This window comes from Panthera onca, chromosome E3 (genome assembly GCF_046562875.1).
Source record: "Panthera onca isolate mPanOnc1 chromosome E3, mPanOnc1 haplotype 2, whole genome shotgun sequence".
NCBI classification, from domain to species: domain Eukaryota; kingdom Metazoa; phylum Chordata; class Mammalia; order Carnivora; family Felidae; genus Panthera; species Panthera onca.
Window position 1 is genome coordinate 948,596 of NC_138354.1, and position 16,321 is coordinate 964,916.

General features: G+C 64.7%; 1 protein-coding gene across 5 annotated transcripts in view; it reads right to left on the reverse strand.

Annotated features, from left to right (window-relative positions):
* Positions 1-16,321, reverse strand: part of CHLSN (cholesin) — a 122,010-nt gene that overhangs the window by 46,229 nt on the left and 59,460 nt on the right. The gene's annotated exons all lie outside the window — the stretch shown is intronic.

Below are 16,321 nucleotides of genomic sequence, written 5' to 3' on the forward strand. Positions count from 1 at the left end.
AACCGAGGAAACGATGCTACCGTCCGAAATGCTGCGAAGTCGCAGCGCGGTACGTTTCTACGTTCCCGCAGGGAACACGGGACTCCGACCGGCTCTGCAGCTGGGAGCGCAGGCGTGTGTGCGGGGCGCCACCTAGTGGCCGCCGGCAGAGCTTCGCCCTGCAGGGCAGCTGGACGCCGGCCACACAACCCTGACCGCGCCTGCACAGGGTGCTTCTCGCGGGGTTTACAGCCCATGTGGTCAGGGTCGGCGGGTCGCGCTCGGTGAGTTATACCTTGGGGGCTTTCACCCCAAACCAGCCGCGGAACGGCAGACACCCCGCCCCGCGCTCCCCAACAATCGGACGAGGGAAACTCCGCCCTGCGGATGCCACGTGACTCAGGGAATTCAGGGCACATTGCGCTTTTCCAAAAACACGCGGTCAGCAGCAGTGGAGAGGAGCACTCGGACCACCCAGGCGCTGCTCCGCACACACGCGTGTGCACACGCGTGTGCACACACACACTAAAGCCAACAGAACCTGGCGCAGACAGGGACAGCAGCCAAGTCCGGCCTAGGACGCCAGACTTCTGCACGGTTACCGCTCGGCGCACTATGTTTCCAGGGAGGGCAACCCCACACAGAGATTTCCGATCGCCAGCTGAAGCCGTGTCAGGGAGCATAGGTGAGAAAGAGACAGTTCAAAGATTATAAACGCTTTCAAAAGACGTTGCAGGGGCGCCTGGGTGGCTCTGTCGGTTAAGCATCCGACTCCCAACTCCAGACTTCGGCTCAGGTCACAATCTCACGGGTGGGATCAAGCCCCACCTCGGGCTCTGTGCGGCCCCCACGGAGCCTGCTTGGGACCCTCTCTCTCCCTCTCTCTGCCCCTCCCCAGCTCACGCGTGTGCACCAAGTAAATAAATAAACTTAAAAAGAAACGCTGAAAAGGCTCTCTCTCTAAAGAGGCGGTGGTGAGTGGCAGGGGGCTGGAGGGGAAAGTGCTCCGGCCCGCGGCCTCCGGGCCTGCCCGCGAACGGCCAGCTGGAAGGCCCCACAAGGCCGGCCTCTGCTCCGCGGGGCTGCCCCTCCCGTGCATAGTCTCAAAGCCTGCGGAGCGCCACTACAAAGGGACAGGGCTCCACGGAGCAGGGCCTGGGGCACCTCGACCTAGGAAGCGAGGACAAACGGGGATGACCACGGCCACGCCACCAGTGCCGACAGGACCCGGGCCCCGGCTGGAAGTGGTTCCTCCTGGCCATGTTTGGGACAACTTGAGCAAACGAAAAGTGAAGAATTAAAAGGGAAAAAAAGTCCACAGAGACACTCAAAAGGGCAGGAAGCAGAGGGGAAAAGGAAGCAAAGGAGAAAACCAGTGCGTCTCAGCCTCAGGAATGGAAGGATGGGCACCACACGGGGAGGCTGTGGGCAAAGACGGCCAGGAGCGTCCGTGTGGTCCAAGCAGCACCCGCGGCCAACTCCTCAGCGAGGGGGGGCCTGTGAGCAGGGTGCCCAGGCCCGTCGCCCCGCCAGAAGCACATGCCCACCTGTACCCGGGGCAGGAGGGGCCTCAGCGCCCCTGAGAGGGGCCGTGGGGTCAGGCTGTGCGGCCACGGCTAATGCCCGAAAGGCAAGGCCTGGCCTGCGGGCAGGCAAAGGACAGGCTGGCCAGCGCCCCGGGGGGGCCGGACGCCACACCAGGGAGCATGAGCCCCAAGACGGAGAAGTGAGTAGCAGAGGCAGAACCCGAAAGACGGGCGGGAGGCAGTGCGGGGTGGAGTGGTCCTGCGGGGAGTCAGGGATGAGGGCGGGACGGCTGGGCGGAGGCGAGGAGAGACGGGCCGGCTCCCCACAAAGGAAGGAGACCACAAATTCCTGGTGGGTCCAGACGTCCTGAGCTTGGATCCCAGTGGCCTTCCGATCCCCGAACTGTCTCCCAGACTCCATCACAGCGCCCCATCCGCAAGGGGACAGCCGGGCAAACACGGCCAGCGGGCCGTGCACTGCGACGGGAAGTCAGGTCAGAGCCACAATAACCCAGATACGGTTTTCCTCTGAGAGATGTGTCCACAAAGCCCAGATGCCCCAGCCTCTGAAAAAGCCCCGTTACTTAGTGCTATGGGTCTGCTGTGAGATTCCGCGGGTGACGGAGGCCACGCGAGCCGGGAGACAAATCAGGAAGTAGCCGGCAGGCCAGCCGCCTTGGCGACAGGCCAGCCCGAGACGCCGGCCCACACGTCTGCGGGGCTCGCTCCCAGGCCGCGGCCTGGGCTGGAACGGAGGCATCAGTCCGTAGTCGGCCCACCCTCTCCTCCGCTTGCTGACTGGACAGCAGCAGGACGACGACAGAGCAAAGGGGGACAGAACCCGGGGAACGGGGATCGGCTGCCGTCAGGCAGGAGGAAGCCGTCTGAGGGGGCGGCTGCAAGCTCCGCGCACCTAAGAACAGTGGAGGCCAGCGGCGTTTGCCTCATGTCATCCATTCCCAAACACGGAAAGGTGTCTTAGTGACAAGAGTCAAGACCAAGGGGTCGTTAGTGCTGGTATTACAGGAAGCGACAGAAGAGGTGACTCCCCCGCAGCCACTCATCTTCGTCTCTAGGGACCTGCTTCCCTCCTCCGACACGCACGGCGGTGGACTCACGCGGCACGTGGCTCCTCCCACCGAGTGCCACGTCTATACCACCCCCCCCCCCCCCCCCGGCCTCGGGCCGGTATCTGAACACCATCCTCACGTCCGAATAACCGCATCCCCTCGTGTGACACACATCGACCCACACGGGGCTGCCTCCGCCTGTGGCCGCTGTCGGGGGGGGGGGGGGGGGCTGCCGTGAACACGGGTGTGCCACCTGTGGAGGCCGCGCGGGACGGCGCGGTGACGTCCGCAACCTCCGCCATGGGCAAAGCCGAGGACAGACGTCCCTCCCGCAGAGAACGTGTCCTCACGCGCAAGGACAACACCCATCCGTGCGCCCTGGGAGACGGGGGTGGGTGACAGAGAGTCGCCGGTCCCGGAACGAGCTGCCGCCTTCCCAACACGGGGACGGCGACGCACACCGCGAATCGGGGACAGGGCCGCTGGGCCGCAGCCTGCACTGTGAGTTCCCGCTCCAGGGGGACGACCCACCCACGGGCCGGCCCCGTGGGCAGGGGAGGGCGTAGGGCCAAGGGCATCCCCTCCACGCTCTCGCCCATCTCCCGGGCCCGTGTGCGCTTCGTGTATGCAGAGCTCGGACACACTTTTACCTCCTCGCCAGCGCCTGCCAGGAAACCGCCTTCGCCTGGCCCCGCACGTGGCACCGAGGGCACGTGGCCGCACGAGGCGGCGGCAGGCCCGGGGGTGAGGCGGCCCAGCGCCCCGTCCCGGGAGCCGTGTCTTCCTGCGCCTCAACCCTGATTCAGGGCCCGGGGCCTCGGGGCGCAGACGATCCCAAGCGGGTCCACAGACACGCAGAGCCAGGATGTGACAAGAAGGCAGGCCGAGTCCTCAAGACCCCTCAGGAGGAGGGTGCTGGGGCTCCCGAGCGGTAGACGGACAGCGGGCTGGACAGGGGGACAGGCCAGGCTGGGCCGCAGAGGCCGGCCCACCTCAGACACACGCGGGGCCTCGTCTCTGTGAGGGTCCCGGCTCGTGGCAGAAACCTGGCTTTGCCGACTGTCCTGGGCCCCCCACGTCCAGGTGTGCTAGCTCATTTAGCCCTCCAAGACCTCTAGGGGCAATGCTGTAATTACTGCCAATTTGCAGGAGGGGACGGAGTCCTGGGGGCTAAGCAGCCGGCCTGACACCCCCAATGTCAAGGCTTCAGGCTCTCCCCTCCACTCGGGACCAGGGACTCAGGACGTAAGTCTCCGTGGTTCTTTTAGCAGCCACGCTTGTCCTGTGTTTCGTCCACCGGCCCACGGCCGGCTCGGCTGAAGCCTGGGCAGGTAGGGGACCAGGGTGAGTGGGGAAGGCACCCCAGAGAGCAGAGGCAGCAGCCCATGCAGGCCGGAGGAGGACGCTGCCTGTCTGCCAGCGGGGGCCACGGCACAGAGCGAGCGCACCGAGGGCACCGCAGGCAGGAGCCAAACCACACACCGGCCCTCCCAGTGGCAGCAGCTGGGGAGGACCGTGGTTTTGTCAGCTTAAGGAAGACAGGAGGTCGGGGCGGGGAGGGGGCGGGTGGCCAGCCAGGCCTGTCGCTCGTCCAGTAGCTCAGAAACTCCCCCGCGAGGCTGGGGGAGTTCACAGGGAAGGCTGTCTTGCTAACTCAGGGCTCTCGGAGGAAGAGACCGCCAAGGCCCAAGCTCATGGGCGCGGGAGGCAGGATGCCCCCAAAGCGTACGACAGAAACGGGTACTGCCCCCCGGGAGCTCACTCTCGCCTAAGGAGGGGGGGCCCAGATTTCACTGACGAGAACGTCGCCCCACGACACCGTCCACAGGAGGGGCCCTTTCTGGGGGCAGCGCCCACCCACCGGCCGCGTCATCCCCAGGCATCCTTCCAATAGCTGCGGGAAGCTCTGTAAACCTACTTGTGACAGGAAGTGGGGGTGGGGGGGTGGGGGGAGGCCTGGGGCTGCACATGGGGACTTGGAACCTGGAGACCCTGCTGGGGTCGCACACAGGGGCTCCGGACCCCCGAGCGCCCGCACAGGGGGCCGAGGGAGGCACACCCGGCCCTGCCGTAGCCCAGGGCTCCTCTGCTCGCCTGTGCACTAGGGGCTGGTGGCCACAGGGATCTAATGACAAGGCACCTCGTCACCCTGGGAGCCCAGAGGAGAACGCAGGCCTGAGACTGGCAGTGGCCCAGCCCCCTCTCCCGGGCCCCAGGTCTCCCATCGCTAGGGGAGGTCAGCCCCTATCAGTGGTCCTCAAACCTCTGGGAGGCTCCCCCACTCCAAAGCAGCTCCTCCGACCCCAGGCTCTGGGAACAGAGGCCCCAGGCCGGTTCCTTGTCAGCTCCTCGCCAGCAACAACACTGCCGTGGGGGCCACACGTTGTGAGAGACCTTCAAACAAAACACTCTCCAGCCCCAGCCTTGCTGGTGCGGGGCTCCCGGGGGCGTCCTTCGCCTCTCTGGAGCCTCTGTGGGTTTCGCACGGAGCTCACGTGGCCCTTGGATGCCATTCGGTGACCCCAGCTGCAGAAAAAGTCCCCCAGCTGCATAAGGGACGCAGACACCTGGCGGGGGAGACACGCAGAGGGCTCCGCACGTCACGTCTCCCGCCGGTGCTGGCTCAGGGAAGCCGCGCGTCCAAACCCGTGTCTCAGCTCTTACTTCCTTGAGGCAGGCCCCCTCCTTCAGGAATTTGGGGACCCCCAGGCCACTTCCTGACTCTCCGTGCTGACCCCATCCTCCCTCCAAAACTCGCACCTGCCCCGTGCCCAGCCTTGCCAGGCCACGGGTGACCAGCGCCCTTCAGGCGACAGCGCCCTGACTCTGCCTGACCCCGAGGGAGGCTCTAGGCACAGGCCCGCAGGGCAATAAGGGATCAGTCCGCCTCTTGTGTTCAGGACTCCGGCTGCCTGACGCCCACACCCCGTTGTCCGGGGGCAGAGGGCAGAGCCCCAATCCTGGCCTGGGTGGTGCCAACGCGGGCCCTGGGGCCGAGTGCTCTCAAGGGAAGGCTTCGGGGGACTTTCCCTCGGCAAGACAGGTTGCGAGGGCTTCTTCTGTATCACGGGTGGGGTTTTAGGTCCTATTTCAAGTTGCAGACGCTGCCCGCTTTCTGGGAGGGACCGTTTAGCGTGTGGAATCCACAGGAAACCGCTGGGCGCCCACAGTCGCTGGGAGGCACACGCGTTACTTGCTCCGGCCGCCACACCGGGGCTCTGTACGCAGGCCGACCTGAACCTGTCTGGGTCACGCGGCCAAAGCATATGCTGTTCCCAGTGTGGCCTGTGTGGCTGGAACGACCTGAGACTGAGTTCCTGTCCTCCTTACAGAACTGGAGGCCTCTGCCCGGCCGCTGCCCGCAAGGGAGCTCGCGGAGAGGGGAGGACCGGAGGCGGACAGGAGCCGCCTGCACAGCTCACAGGCCCCGGCACAGGTCAGCCGCCGACCCTCTGGGCTTCCTTTTCTTTCCCTGCCTCCGTCTGCTTCCCCACCACCCGCTCAGCCGCCGGCCGGGGGACGGGCGATTTCACGGCTGAGCGACGCTTCACTCTGAAAACTCAGGTTTCTTTATACTGTCGACTGGCTCTGGTAAAAAGTAAAACAGAGTTTGTTTTCCTAGACTTTCAGCCTGGAAGTGACTGAACGGACCGCTCGGGGCTTCCTCGTTCAAAAAAGATGATCAGGGGCGCCTGGGTGGCGCAGTCGGTCAAGCGTCCGACTTCAGCCAGGTCACGATCTCGCGGTCCGTGAGTTCGAGCCCCGCGTCGGGCTCTGGGCTGACGGCTCGGAGCCTGGAGCCTGCTTCCGATTCTGTGTCTCCCTCTCTCTCTGCCCCTCCCCCGTTCATGCTCTGTCTCTCTCTGTCCCAAAAATAAATAAAAAACGTTGAAAAAAAAAAAAAAAAAGATGATCAGTGGCTCCAACGCTGTGTCCTGAAGACAGAACCGGAAAGGCTTGTCCACGGGCAACACACGCATCTGGATGCAGACCGAAGCCGCCAGAGGCGTGGCTAGCGCGGGGGCACGAACACGGAGAAGGCTCGGTCTGGCAGAGCACAGTGTATGCCTTCCAGCAGCCACATCTGGGACGTGTATGTTTCATGGGGCACGAATCGGGGGCGGGGGGCGGGGGCTCTTTCCGCGACCGTGGTCGGGAGGAGCTGGGAGCCCAGACCTGGCAGCGTTTCTACCCAGAGGCCTGGGAAGGAAGGTTCGAGTTTTCAACGCGAGCAGGGGCGGCCAGGCTTCCGCACAAGGCGGGCTTTGTGTTCAGGTGACGCTCAGTGTGGTGTGGAAGGAAAGGGTCCCCCCACCAGCTGAATCCTCTCCGTAAGTGGGAGGGAACCGGGCGCCCCTACACACAACCCCATCTGACAAAATCTTCATAAAGATGCTGAGTGGTGATGTACACGCACGGGCTGATCACTTTGTCCAAGATCACAGACCCACGGTGCGAAAAGCTGGGCCTCCCAGCCCACAGAGCGCCAGTGTTCCCCTGCTGCTGGGACAGGGCAATGACGGAAGCCCAGGGGCCGAGCCTTCAACCTCTGGGGACGGGCCTGGGTCCCGCGTGGGACCCTGAGGGGGCAGGCGGCTCCCAGTCAGGCTCGGCCGGGAGCCCGAGGAGGGTCAGGGCAGCAGAGGGCCGGGCCGGACGTGAAAGGTGGTGACGGCAGAGCAGAGACGGTAGGGGAGAGGTGTGCAGGGCCGCACAGTGGCCCCAGCACCCTGTCACCAGGCGGCTGGCTGGCTGTGAGGCGCCGAGGGTCCCTCACTGCAGTCCAGGACACAGGACACTGCAGTGGCCACGTGGGGGAGGACAGAAATAAGAGTGTGATGGCCAGTCTGGCCCTAACAGGGCGACACGCACCCTGAGAGCCAGCATCGGACGTGCTCCTGGGACCGGCAGGAAGCAGACAGCGTAAGGTCGCGGAACACCAACACCCTCCCATCTGGTCAAAACGGGCGCCTCCTCCCTCGCCCACCCTCCTCCAGATCACCCACCCAGCCCCAGACCCCACAGCAGGCCGCGCGGTGCCCTCTGCCGCGATGCTCTGTGGGGCTCACGGTCTCACTCACGGGGCCACCAGCCCTGTCCAACCGGGCTCCAGCTACAGGTTCTCTCGAGCTACGGCCCTGATGGCCCACGAGGGCAGGGCCACGGGGCCCAGCCACCAGGGCCACGTGGATGGAGGGTGCATCTCCAAACCACGGGTGGGTTTGCAAAACCAGCTCTCCCAGGCTCAGCTTTGGGAAGGAGAGGCTGTCCTCGGCACGCTACATGGAAAGTGCCGGCAAACACAGGGCCCCCGGGGCTTCCGGTGGACACAAACGAGTGCCCCCAAGCTGGCAGATCCCCGTCGTCTCTGCCCTGAGCACCATTCAGACCGGGGGTGGGGGTGGGGAAGCTTCTCACAGGGGACTGAAAGGATGGGCCTTTCCAGGATGGGGCCCTCCACTCACCGTGCCTCTCCCAGCCCGCTGCTGCAGAGCCAAGGGAACCCAGGGGAAGCGCGCCCAGGGTCAGAGAGAGATCACAGGAGCGCCCAGAGCCAGGCCTGCCCTCACAGGAGGGGCAAGCCCTTCCACAGGTGTGGTCTGGCCTCCCAGCTACGCAGGGACACAGAGGTGCCCACGAAGGCTGCGGGGACAGAGGCGAGACGGGGCGTCCGTCCACTGTGTTAGAACGGGTGCTCCCTCCAGGTCAGAGGGGCATGAGCTGCGTGCCCTGGGGGGGGGGGGAGGGGTGTGCCCGCGTGTGTCTCCCGGGGGGCAGGTGTCCGCACGTGTGCACATCAAGTGTGTCCGGGAGAGACGAAGAAGGTCTCAGGAGACTCAAATGGAGGAAAACGGAAGGAAACCTTCACTCTTTACCCTTTTAAGGAGGTTATTTTCCCCACAGGCCACAGGCGACATTCCGGACAGTTGGGAATTCGCGTCTTCAGGCGACCAGGATGGGGACGAGGGGGCTGCCCGGCAGCAGGTCCCCACAGAAGGGTGTGGGCAAGCAGCCACACTGCCCCTCTTGTTCCCGTCCCAGCCCACGGGTCCACGAAAGCTCACGCCCTCCACACCGCGCCTCCGTCAAGCGGGCCGGGCTGGACGGCGCAGGGCCTGGCCACGGATGGGCTGCACGGTGACTCATCGGGCCCCAGGGCTCTCAGTCTGCAGGGAGCACAGGAGACTGGGATGGAAACATTTATGCAGCCAAGACCAGAAGGCGCTAAAGAAGCCAAGTCCTGCCAGAGGGAGCGCGGGAGCCAGGGAGGGAGGAGCTGACCGCGAGGGAGAAGGGCTTGGCGCCTCGGGACACCGCGGGAAGGAATCCTCCCGAGGGCCCGGGCGGGGCAAGAGGCCGTCGACGTGCTCCATCCTGTAGCTCAACGTCTGCCCACCTCCCGGCCACCAGATCGACACAGAGCGTGTAACGCGGCCACCACCACTCACACACCTGCCACACCACGAGCTGGTGGAGACGCCACGGCGCCCGGAGACGGTGGCGCCCCGAGTGACAAGTGCCCGAAGGTTCACATGTGGGACCCACGGGGCTGCAGGCATGGGGACGCGGGGCATCGAGGGGGTGGTGTGTGCCTGCTGGCCAGCCGGGCCGAGAGCACAGCGGAATCACCCGGGACGCTGCCTCCAGGGGACACACGGACACACGTGCACACACTTCCCCCCAGGAGATGCAGCACACCCCCATGTGACCTCAAAGGCTTATGCTCTTTCCACACAGAGAAGCAGCTTATGACCTTCCCAGATCACCTGTGAGACAGGCACAGGACTGGAAAGGACCCAGCAAAACACAAACACGGGAGCGAAAACCCAGAGACCAGGCAGAGGTCCGCAGCGGGGTCACAGCCCTGGAGCCACTGCTCATCCGGTGGGATGACGAGGACCACGCAGAAGCGGGGACCCGAGTGCGCCCGGCACAGCCCCCGGGGACGGGAGGGAGACTCAACCACGGCACGCGGGTCCCTAACGACGCAGCCAGGGGGGCGGAGGCAGCCGCAGGGGGAAGGCCCGGGGGAGCACAGGCTGCACCACCGGCCAGAGCCCCGCTCTGGGAGGACGAGGGAGCCCCGCGCACCAACCCTCCTCCCATCCTGGCAGACCATCCGAGGAGCTACAGCCACGAGCTTCGGTAAAGGACACAAAATTCTCAAAGCTCTGGCCTTGGCCGGCTCCCCGGGGACCCTGGAGCTGGACCTTGGCAGCCCTTCCTCGTGGCTCAGAAAAGGGCCCCAGAAGCCCTGGTTCTCAGCCCAACACTGGCACTGGAACAAAGCACGGGCGGTCCTGGAGGGTCGGCTCGTCTCCAGGGAATTCGGAGTCTCAGGTAAGATCTGGGCTTTAGCACAGGGGTGGGAAGTGCAGGTTCTGGCAGGGAAGCAAAACAGCACGGCCTCGCGGACCGACGCGGGCGGCCTCACGTCAGGTTAGAAACAGTCCGAGCGCATCGACAGGTGCACGGCGCAGGAAGACACGGGGCACGCGCACAGTGGGACAGCATCCACCCGTGACGTGGACCGGCACACGGACCGGCCACGCGCCACGCTCAGCGAGGCTAATCAGAGGACAAGCCCTGCGTGACTCACACACACGTGGAAGCTAAGGAGGTTAAACCCGCTGTAAAAACTGGCAGGGACCTGGGCGGCTCAGAGTGTTGGTTTGGGCTCAGGTCACGGTCTCAGGGCTTGTGGTGGAGCCCAGGGTTGGGCGGAGCCTGCTCGGGATTCTCTCTCCCTCTTCCTGCCCCTCCCCTGCTCACACGCTTCTCCGTCTTTTGAAATAAACTTAAAGAAAAAAACCAGGGAGACGGTGGTTATGGAGGGAGGGGGGTGGGGGTAAAACGAACGACGTGTAAGGACACACACGTGAACGGGAGGTGACAAAGGCGACAAAGGCACAGAGACCCAGCGTACAGCCGACGACCGCAGACAGGATGACGGGAGGCCTCGCCAACACCACCACGGCGGGACTCTCCTCACAGGAACACACCATACGCCTCGTCTTTACAACGCGTGACGTCACATTTATCAAACGGAAAATTTAACAACGAACAAGAAAACCTCGCGTTCCCGCTTATAAGTATCCACCCAAGGGGAAAAAATACTATGCTTGCCTGTAAAAATGTACGTGCGTGTATAAAAACCGTAAAGCAGCTGTGACAGCCAAATCCTGGAATTAACCCAAACGTCCCTGGAGTGGCGGACGCACAAGCCACCCCTCTCTGAGCGGGGGAACTGCCCAGCATCAAACAGCAATGACCTCTGACCCGGCACCACGGCATCACGGCATCACGGCATCACGCCGAGGGAGAAAGTGCCTGAGGCACGAGGATTCGGGAAAAGTCCAGGGTCAGGCCTTGATGCTTTAAGTTCCTGGGTGACCGAAGAGATGACTCCGTTGCTCTGTGGCTTAGTCACCTGTGCCGTGAAGTAGGATTTGGCGCGTCCCTACCTCCTGTGGAAAACTGTCGAGTTTGAGGAAATCGTCGTAAGTGCTTCCAACAGCGTGTGGAGGGTGGTAAACACTCGGGACGTCCCAACGGCGCCAGTGAAGGCCCTGACTCTGGGGAGCCCACCCCGGTGTCTTCTCGGCCCACTGCCCTCCGCCCCTCTGGGGTGAACGGGAAGCGGGGGGAGGGGGCGGGAGGAGGACTGCCGGGCCCAAGAGAAGCCGTAGGGAAGAGCTGAGAGCCAGGGACGCGAGTGCGAGGGCAGCGGGAGAGCAGGAATCACGGACATCTCGCGAGAACCCGTCTTCCACGTTTCTGTGTTCTCTTTCCAGACACGACCCAAAGGTGGCCCTGAGCAGAGGGGAGGCAAGCAGCCCGGCCCCTGGTGGCAGCCTCGGCCCCTCGGCCTCTTCCTTGTCAGCGGAGAGACAAGGCGGGCGGGGCCGTGGGCAGCCGGTGCACCGCCCGGAGAGGGCCCCGTGCTCCTGGGCCCAGAAGGAGCCAACCTGAGAGAGCCCAGCAGCCCCGCCCAGGCTGGCCTCACCAACAGCCGGCCTTGTCGCCTGCAGGGACGCCTCACCCCTGGGCCCAATTCTGAAGGCACAAAGAGGTGCCAGAACCGCACCCTTTGCCCACGCAGCCTCGGGGCCCAAGGACCAGAGCCGGCAAACCTCAGTTAAACCCAGGAGACGGAGCTTGGGTGGGGGGGGGGGGGCGGGGGGGACAGCACCCTGCTTTGTGTGCTGCTGGGACACACTGGGGCCTTCCTTTCCTTGAATGTCCCCCTGCCTGGGAAGGGGCTGTCCTGGAGCCTGGCGAGCAGGCGGGTGGTCTACAGACACGAGCAAGCGTGGAGGCCGGCACCCGGCCCCGCCACGCGGACGACACGGTGAGGCTGGAGCCCCCTCGGCCCCAAGGAAGGCCCCCTGCTTCGGGAGAAAAGCGCAGGGCGAGGCGAGAAGCAGTCGACAGGCAGACGAGTCTGGGACGAGCTCTCGAGGCCTCCGTCCTCCTGGCTGGGTGACCCGGAGCCCGGCCACCAAATCAGATGACAGAGTGCACTGGCACAAGCCAGGGGGCCTCCGACAACGAATGACCCCCAAACCACCGGCAAAGACGATACCCTTCGCCCCAGGAAGTGCCCGGAACACTGGCCAGCTGCGGGGATCGGACACGGGGACAGCCTAATGCGGTTTCCCGACCTGTGGTCAACGTTCACAGGATCTTCTTTCCAATTTGCCTTAATTAAAGATTAACATGCCGAATCACTTCCTCTCAGTCCGGCCACTATTCTTAATTGTGAGGTCCCTCAGCGGCCCGGGAATCACTCATCACCATAAGCAGCAGCAATGGACAACATCATGATTTACCGTGTCTCTCGGACAAAGCCGGCCAGATGGGCGCCTGGGGAACATGTGCGCTCACGTCGCGTCGGGGTGGGGTGCGGAGCAGGGGTGTAGAGCAGGGATGCGGAGGTGGGGTGCGGAGATGGGGTGCGGAGGTGGGGTGCAGGGGAGGGGTGCGGAGCAGGGACACGGAGCAGGGGTGCAGAGGTGGGGCGAGGAGCAGGGGTGCGGAGATGGCGTGCGGAGATGGGGTGCGGAGCAGGAGTGCAGGGGAGGGGTGCGGAGCAGGGACACGGAGCAGGGGTGCGGAGGTGGGGCGCAGAGCAGGGGTGTGGAGGTGGGGTGCGGAGCAGGAGTGCAGGGGAGGGGTGCGGAGCAGGGACACGGAGCAGGGGTGCGGAGGTGGGGCGCAGAGCAGGGGTGTGGAGGTGGGGTGCGGAGCAGGGGTGCAGGGGAGGGGTGCGGAGCAGGGACACGGAGCAGAGGCACAGAGGTGGGGCGAGGAGCAGGGGTGCGGAGCAGGGGTGCGGAGGAGGGGCGCCGAGGCGGGGTGCGGAGCAGCGGTCAGAGCGGGGTCAGTCCGCGGGCAGAGCTGTCCGTGCGCCAGATGAAGCGAGCACATGAGGCGTCCCCCCCAGTCCCCGGACGGTGCACCCCACAGCTGTCACACAGGCGAGGCGCCGGGGGGCGTCAGGGGGCAAGAAGGAGAGCCCGCGAGGAGTCCGTGTGCGCGAAGACGCCGCGCGAGACAACCTGCGAGTCTAGTGAACGGGGTGTTGTTCAGAGCGCCCTCGTGTGATGGCGGGAAGAAAGGCCGTTCACCTGCGCGCTCTACTTCTGAATCACGTGCTGGCGGAGGGTGGCCACACCGCGTGGCTCTGCCAGCCGGGCCCTCGGGGCGCCGCGCAGAGAAAACGACAGCTGGCGGTGGGGCCGGGCCCACCCGGGAGCCTTCCATTAACATCAGCTTCCCGGTTTTATTCCTTCGCCTTCCTTCAAAGAACGAGCAGCCTCATTTAGCTAAAGTTTAACGGGGAGCACACACGTCCACAGAAATACAATTATTTCTGTGACAAAGGACCGGCTGGGGAGGCCGCGAGCCTGACGGCACTGTCACTTAAAGCCCCGACTCAGGACTTCACAGCCCGGAGGCAGTAAGACAGCTCCCGGCCTCGGGCGCAAGGGCCCCCCCGGGGCCCTGGGGGCAGCGGCCAGGGCGCGCCACGTTTCAGTCTCTATGGGGGGGCGCTGCGAGCACGGTCCCCTCAGGCCAGAGTCCGTCAGAATTTTTCTGGGTCCAGAAGCCGGGCGACGTGGTTCACGACCGTGTGGACTGCAGCCGTTCCGCCACGAGGCAGAGCCCCGGCCGAAGTGAGCGCGATTCGCTGGCGGGGCTCCGGACCGGGTCCTCCAGCTGCGTCGGGGGATCAAGGCCCCTGGTGCACACGCTTCGGGGCGGGGCTTGGACGTAACCTCATTCGGAGAAGGCGTTTCTCTCATGCCGAGAAGGGTCCTGCTGACGTTGGGGAGGAGGGGCCGAGGGGCCGTCTGGAAAGCGGGGTGGGCACGTCCTCGCACCCCTGCCCGGTGTCACAGGCACCCAGGCCCCTGCTCCAGGGCGCCCCGCGTAGGGAAGGGGGCTGCCACACCAATCCCCGTGCCCACTCACCTTGGTGGGGGCCCCTCCTACAGACACAGCCCCCGACCGACCCCTGGGCGGGACCCCACGGTGACCCCACGGGAACCACCCGGCACCCGAGCCGCGTCTCCACGGCGGTGGAAGACGTCTTCGCCGCACAGAGCGTCTCTCCAGGCGCCTGCGCGTCTACGTGGCCCCGTGTGTCCCGGCGAGCTAGGCGGCCGGGCTCTTCGGCCCGACCGCCCTCGTAAAGGGCCGAGGCCGGCGGGGCGGCCTGCGCGCGTTCCTGCCAGACCCCGCCGTCACCAAGGGGCCGGTGACGCTGCTCTCGCTCGGCGCCGCCAGCAACCCGGGCTGTGCCGTCCTCTCCTTCCCGCCCGCATCTGCTACTTCGACACGCGGTACGTGCGGCTGGCGATGCCCTTCAAGTCCCCGCCGTGGGGTTCTCCGCCCCGCCTGCGCCCGGCTGCCAAGGGTGCCCGCGGGCCTGCGGCGAGCCCGGCTGCCGCGGCGGGCCGCGCCTCCTGCAGCTCCCCGGGGCCGGCGGCCCCGCCGGGCACGTCCGGGGTGCCGTACGAAGCCACTCTGTGCCAGGGAGACCCACCGACCGCCCGGCCCGAGTATGAAGTCGTGAAGGTCAGCCCGGGCTTCGGGCCGGCCCGGCGGGCAGCCCCTCCCCGGAGGGACGCGGCCCCTGCTCCCCCCCCGTGGTTCCGGCCGCCGCCCCGAGCGCGTCTGCCCGCCGGCCGGCGTACCACCCGCACTCCTGTGGCAGGCCCGGCTAACGCTGCAGAGGGACGGGGGCTCGCCCGGGGACGAGCTCCTCACGAGCCCCGCGGGAGAGCCGTGTGGCTTCCCTGGCCGGCCTCCTCCTCCACAGGCCCCGCTCAGCATCCTGGAGCACCTCACCCAGGCCTCGCCCGGCGGTGCAGGAAGGGAGAGGCCCGGGACGGCTTGTCCCTGAAGAGAGTGGGGGGGGGGGGGCGGGAGGCGATGCAGCAGACGAGCCAGACGGGCGATGAGGGGGCGTGCCTGGCGGGTAGGGAACAGCATCGTCTGAAGGCGCGGAGAACGAGCTTCCCGGCTTCGGGCTCCACTTACGCACATGCTCCAGAGCTTGGCTCAAACCAAGGCTTTGCAGCGACAGGAAACCCTGCGAATGCAGGGTGCAGTGAGTGTCCGGGCAGGAGCCGGCCGAACACACCTGACTGGTCCTGGCTGACAGGTCCTCAATTCTAATGGGTGATTCCACGGTTGGCGTGTCCGCTGGCCGGCACCGGTCTCTACCCCTACCCCGGTCAGACGACGACAACGACAGAATTTATGGCCATGTTACAATCTGGCCCTGAAGGGCTCTTACCTGGTTACCCTTTAACACTGAGAGAGTTTGGCCCTCGCAAGTAGCACCAAGAGCAAAGAAGTTTGCCTTGATCTTTCTAAATTTGCCACCATCGGCGGAGTCTGAGAGTGTCACCCGCGTGCTGATAAAGCACCACAAGACGCTTCCTGCCCCGCTGTGGCCTGGCAGGCAGCCGGTGCCCACCGCCAGGAGCTCTGGGTGGCCCGCGAAAAGCTCTGTGCCTAAAGCCTCCGCCACGCCATTTGACATTATTTGCGGAAAGGCTGGTAACATATGAAACATAAAATACGAGGTTCAATGATTAACCTTAATCCAAAATGTACATTTACCATTCTTGCTACATTTATATCAAGATGTTCCTGGTTGGGGTGCCTGGGTGGCTCCATCAGTTAAGGTCCGACTTCGGTTCAGGGTCACGATCTCACAGTCCGTGAGTTCGAGCCCCGTGTCGGGCTCTGTGCCGACAGCTCAGAGCCTGGAGCCTGCTTGGGATTCTGTGTCTCCCTCTCTCTCTGCCCCGCCCCCGCTTGCGCTCTGTCTCAAAAATAAAGATTAAAAAACAAAAACAAAAACCAAGATTTTCTTGGTTGAACAGAGAAAGGAGACGGGCAAAGGGAAGGTGTCTCTCTGGTTGTAGGAAACCCATGCCTTTGAGAGCTTTGATTTTTTATCAAAACTTTACTGTTAAGGGCAATTTTACTAGGTTTGCAACTGAAGTGAGAGGGAATGGAGGGAATACCCACACACCCTCCCCGCAGTGACACCCCCACCGGACGGAGCGTTTGTCACAACATGCATGGGATGGACCTACATCGACACGTCACCGTCACCCAGAGTCCCAGTTCCCATGTGGGCTCACTCCTGGGGTGTAGACAGACCTATACTGACACATGTCCTTCATTAAGGCATCACAGAGAGTACCCACTGCCCTAAGACCC